This window comes from Apteryx rowi, unplaced genomic scaffold (assembly GCF_003343035.1).
Source record: "Apteryx rowi isolate R43461 unplaced genomic scaffold, aptRow1 scaffold_215, whole genome shotgun sequence".
NCBI classification, from domain to species: Eukaryota; Metazoa; Chordata; class Aves; order Apterygiformes; family Apterygidae; genus Apteryx; species Apteryx rowi.
Window position 1 is genome coordinate 1,008,113 of NW_020448475.1, and position 6,000 is coordinate 1,014,112.

The following is a 6,000-nucleotide window of genomic DNA, read 5'->3' on the forward strand; positions in this document are numbered from 1 at the left end:
TGCAGTAAACAGAGGCTTTGTTCAGGATAAGTACAGTAGCATTCACATTTTATAGCTACAGGTGTCCTGGTTACTATTGAAGTTATGGCTTTTTTTCTTTTTTCATGCTGATACAGGTCAATGATTGTACTGTTTATTATAGTATTACTGCAGGTTGTACCTAAAATGGCTGCCAAAATAGTCCATTCAGAAAAACAAAACAAATGAAATAAATTTACCAAAGCAATCTGTGGAAGTGGCACAGGAATGCCAACATGATTTTGCTGGTGTGCTACTAATAGACATGAGAAGCTCTGAGATGATTCAAGTGTTATTCAGGAGTTTGAACTCTGCTTTGATTGTGCTCATGTATGTGTTTGATATTTGCACCAAATTACTGACTCATTTGTAGCTGGTACTTTATTGTTCTTACTTAGAGTAAGTTAACGTAAGATGCCCTGATGACTGGGCTAGGAGTAATGTTCTGCTTTCTTGTATTTAACATGAGTTTAGAGGGGGGGAGGGAAATAGAATTTTTCAGCTATTTATCTCTGAGGAAAAAGTGTATTAATTTTCCTTTTGTGACACTGAAAAGTCTATAAAGCATGGTAGTATTTACATCTGCATAATTTACAGTTCAGTATATTCCTAAGAGCCTTCTTGAAGCTCAGTTTTATAGATATTTACTGACAATACAAATTCAAAGCAATACTTCCAATTTCAATCTAAACCCTTCCTGATGTTTTCCTTAAACAAAAAAAATCTTGGCTTTATGAAGCCATTTTCTATGTCAACATGGAAAGAAATATCTGTTCCTTCAGTAATCTGACAGTGGTAGATATACCACCCTTTTGGAAGCTTTTATTGCGGACGATTGCAACTGTGATCTAATTTACTAATAAAAACATGATTAAAGAATGAAAAAAAGGCAACATGAAAAAGAAATTTTTAGAGTTTTCACATCTGTTGTTCCAGATGAGTGTTGTCTGTTTATTTGGTTAAAAAGGAAAAATAAATATGTGGGTAGCTTAAAAATGGTTTCTTCTATGGTGAGGCCCTGAATAATACCTGAACTTAATGTGAAGACAATAGAAAACAATGTTAAAGATTTTCTGTTACAATATTTTTACAACCAATTATAAGGAATTGTTGTAACAATTCCTGTTGTCTGTGCATTACTGTGTTGCATACAGGAACTGAGTATCCTACCAGAAGTATTGTAGGAAGGTAGTCAATGAATAAGCTACAGTAGCTAATGCTTCATCCAGTTGCACCAAAAAAGTAATGTATTGTGTATCTTGGTGAAATTGTAGAATACAGAGTTCTTGAGCCTTTCACATGGATACTACAGCTGAAAAAAAGAGAGCCAAGACTCAAAAAGCAACCCTATGAGTGTTCCTATGAAATAATAATTAGGAGAAAAAAGATAATGATATACTGAAACCATTGAAACTGCGGTAGTACTTACAATAATAGCTTTCCATGTTAAAAAATATATATATATATAGCGCTCAGATTATAGTCTGGAAGAAAGAGATGATGTCACTAAAGGTTGTGATACTGTTTTGGTAAAATGTAATTCATGAATGACTCTGGAATGGTCCTGTTCCCTCCCCCCAAAAAAATTAAAAAAAAAAAAAAAAAAAAAAAAACCTCACACAGTCTGCTGAAGGAGGCTGTATCAAACTGAGGTCTGTCTACAATACAACCAAAGTAGTGGGTAAGGAGGGGAGGAACTTCGCTTTTATCTGTGGCATGTAAACAGGTGTTTAGTCAAGAGGGATGGGAAGAAAAACAAAACCAAAATGGGATAAACTTGCCCATCTTAACATAAGAGTTTGAAATGAATTAAAGACTCTCCTCAAGTGGCATGCTTTGGAAGTGTTTTGGAGGGAGGTTTCGGRCTCCAAATGGTCCATTGCCCAAGTGTGGATAGTGTGCTGTGCATCTTGAAAACCAAAACAAAGCCAAGGGGGAGGGGAAGGGGCTCAAATATTCCAAGTAATGTTAAGGAACAATTTCTAAAAGTGTTTAGGCTGTGAATTTTAATAATTTAAGAATAAAACTGCTTTGTGGATATTTCAGTAACTGAGGAGTTCCTTTTTAAACAGACGATAGTCAGTGAAGTTCATCAATTTTGTATTAACATTGAATACTCTGCTAGAAGTCAAAACTTGAACGGCAGTGACAGACACTTTCAAAATGATTTACCTGAAGAGGACTCACTGAAGACAGACTATCCATTAGGCACACTATGAATATGCAAAGAGCCTTGCAAATGTAAAGCAGTAACATCTACTTTTTTTTGGAAGTCACAAATTCTTCTTATGAAATAAGCTGACTTTATTTCTTCAGTGGACTACTATGTAAGGCCAAAGAGGTACCAAACTGGGTCTGGCCATTGTATCTCCAGCCTCCTTTGCAGCTTGCAACAATATCGGGGATGACTGAAGTATATCTATCACAGAGTAGTCTGGAGCCCTGTACTTACCCAAGACATCTGAGACTATTCTTTTTTGCTTCACTCATCACAGTAGTCCCTGGCGGCCAGGCTCATGGTGATGTGGAAGGCTCTCTGTCCTGCTGGTGCTTGAATAAGCTTTACTGATGTCTCTGCTGAACACCAGCTGAATGCCTCCTGCCATGCACTGGCCCAGCCAGCAGAATGAGGGAATGCCTCGGTCCCCAAGGCAATGTGTGCGGGAACTGCAGCAGGAAGGACAAACAGATATTCTGCCAGCTGCAAGACTGTAAAACACAGCATGCTATCCTGTCAGTGGTAATGCAGCGTGTGCCTTGAGTATCAACAGTTACAGGATGTGCTAAATTCACTTACTGCTGACAAGCAAAACTATGGTTCAGTGAGATCAGAAGAGCCATGATCATATGGCTGTAGAGAAGTCCAGGTCCTTATGATGTTTTTGTACACCTGTGCTGCTTCTTGATGTCATTAGGTCAGGACTTTCTTCTATTTTCTCATCTGCTCTCACAACCCCCCCCCCCTTTTTTTTTAAGACTTTAATTGGCTATGTAGAGCCAGTTTCTTACATTGACTCAGAGACTTCATCACATATTATGGATGGTTACCACTTGCTCTGTCTTTCTTCTGAGAAGTTTTAAAATTGCCCCAGTTCTGCTCAGGTTATCACTGAAGTTGCATTCAAGTATCACCTTTTTTGTTACAGTTGTGTGGGTTTTTTGGTGTTTTTTTTTCTTCTCTCCTCATTTTCTTGCTTGACAAATGTCTAACTGGGTTGCTTTGGGGTCTACGGTAATGTTTCAGTAGTGATGCTTCCCATGGATAGTGTAAAGCGTACAGCAAACTGACATGCTGAAAAGACTTGACRCTTCGGAGTCTGAAAGCAAATGACTGAACATGAGGATGTGGTACCAATGGGAGGAATGACACCTGGGTCCCAGCCCTGCTCCACTGCTCAAAGCTGTTGCTAAAAAGTCTGTCAGGAGGACAAACAGCCTACAACCTGGTACAATCGGGGGAGAAAAGTGGGGTGGAGGAGGGAGATGGGAAGAATGTTGCTGTAACATGGGACATGCAGAGCTTCATGCTATGTTAACCGCAGTAACCTAAACTGGCAGAAGCAAATGATTGTGAAAAACAAGGTCTTTTCTGAGGAAGTCATATGGTTAACAGTGGATCTGAAGTAAGCACTTGCTTTTGGTTAAGGAAACTGAAATGATTATGCAGGGTGGAAAGATGTGGCAAGTGCCTAATGCTTTGTAAATCTGTTAGAGGTTTTTAAATTATAGTGCTACCAAATTCATAGTATTTTATTAAAATTCAGTAAAATTGAATTCAGTGATTTAGTAAAATATAGGTAGTTTATAAAATAAAAAGTGTTTTCAATTTGGTATGATGAACCAATATTATAAAGGTAAAAAGAATGTGAACTTCATCCACTCATAGTTTAAATACTCTTGTTCTTGTCCTTTCCTACCCCCTAAGAAAAGGCGGAAGAGTGTGACACACTTTGTTTATCTTTTGGATAGATTTAACAAACTCCTACAAAGTGTTTGTTAGGCCCTATTTAACAGAGGCAGTTGTTAATCACAGTACCTGATTCATAACTATGTAAGCGCAGTTAGCAGTTCCCCTATGCAGTACTTCTGCGTGTTATCTCTCACTACTGCTGTCACAGAAAATTCACTGAAGTAACAGTTGTAGAATTACAGGGTTACATTTTTTTGTCCTTCTGAGATATAACTTGATGTTTGATTGCTGCAGTTGTCTTTCCCCAAACTAAACCAACCTCAAATAGTTTTCGTGACTGGTTTAAATTGAATAGCTCCTGCTTTTCCCAGGAATTAGAAAAAATGCATTAGGACAAAAATGTTTTGATTTTGCTTTAGATGCTGACATTGTTGTTTTGAAACTCCACAGTTCTTACTGTTGGGTAATGATTTTAATATAAGAGATGTAGCAAATGCAAAGTATGAAGTTGAATTTGTACACTAGTTGCAAGGGAAAATAACAGGTGCTACAAAATATGCTGGTAGAGTCATGTTGAAGGTAATGACAGGGGTGGGGCGGGGAGAAGCCCTCTTCAATTTAAAAGAAAAGTAACTTTCTAAAATTGCAATGTTTCAAATTGGAAGAAATCTTTCTTTTTTTTTTTTTTATGGTCTTTACCATGGTTACTTTCTTCTGGACTATGTAACTGCATAGTGTGTTTTAAATAGTTCACTAAAGTCTTTGAAAATTACTTCTGAGAGTTAAACTGCACGCTGTATGAGTGATGTCTGATAATCTTGTTGAAACAAAATCCAAGTTCCTACTTCTCTACAACTTCATCAGTGTCCTGCTGGTTTTGGTCTCAGCTGAAGGTGTTGATGTTGATCTGTGGAGCTGTTTATTTTTAGACTCTTGCAAGCCTGCTTCTTCATAAATCATGTTGGCGATTTTAGGAAAATGAAATGCTCAGTTTTACAGATTCTGTTGAAGAGATGAAGGCAAGAGATTTTCAGTAAAGAAATCCTGGAAATTCTAATTCATTAAAAAGTTTTATGATCTTTTGAAGTCTTTTGAGGAAGTCTTTTCTTGAAGGCTAGCTAGGGAATTCTATATTTTAAGAGGAACTTTCTTCAGAGTTAGTGTTTAGAAATAGCTTTCAGGATACAAAGACAAATTGTTGAAAGCATTTTGTATCTTAAAAATTATAATTAAGAATATCACATAAATTATTCTTTATAATCTTGGATTTAGTAAGCCTCCAATTATGAAAATAAGAGGTTTCTAAGTACTTCAGGACCCAAAAGATGAGTGTAGGCACCAGCTAGCTTCTAGGTTATCACAAAATGCTCTGATGACGAAGGGTCACGCATCTTACTATGCTGAGTAAAACTTAGTATATGTTATACAATGCATGCTAGAAGGAAATTAAACATATAACCAGTCTACATACTACAAAATCCTCAAAGAAACAAACCAATGTTTTGGGCTCTGGATTGGTAGCTGCCAGCTACCTTCTGTCAGTACTGACTTGATGCCAGAGGTGCCAAGTTAACAGCAGAAAACAAGCACACTGAACTTCCCAATTTGCATTTCAGTTGCAAAGGAACTTAGAGGCAGTCTTACTGTTGAGTATTAGCAATGTATATACATGCAATAGTATGGTGAATAATAATTTAGATAGTGTGAAGTACTGCATCAAAAGTAAGTTATTTGACTTCCTAGTTACCTGCTAAGAATCTTGTATGAGAAAGCTACCAATGACTTTGAGTGTCTGTAAAACTTTAGAAAAACTTCAAAAATCTTTGAAGATTTTTATCCTCGCTATATACTAACCACTTCTTTTAATGGCTTCCTCTTACTCCCTCTTTTTATTTTTTTTCCTCTCAATACGTGTGTATGTGTGCATGCATATGTGGCTTTTTGTATTTTCCCTTTTTTCCTCTTCCTTCTTATCTTCATTTTCTTTTCCTTCTGAACTACCACTATGTTCATTTTTCACTCATCTGTTTTTAAACTTATATATTTTTTTGCCAGCATTATGTGTGTGTGTG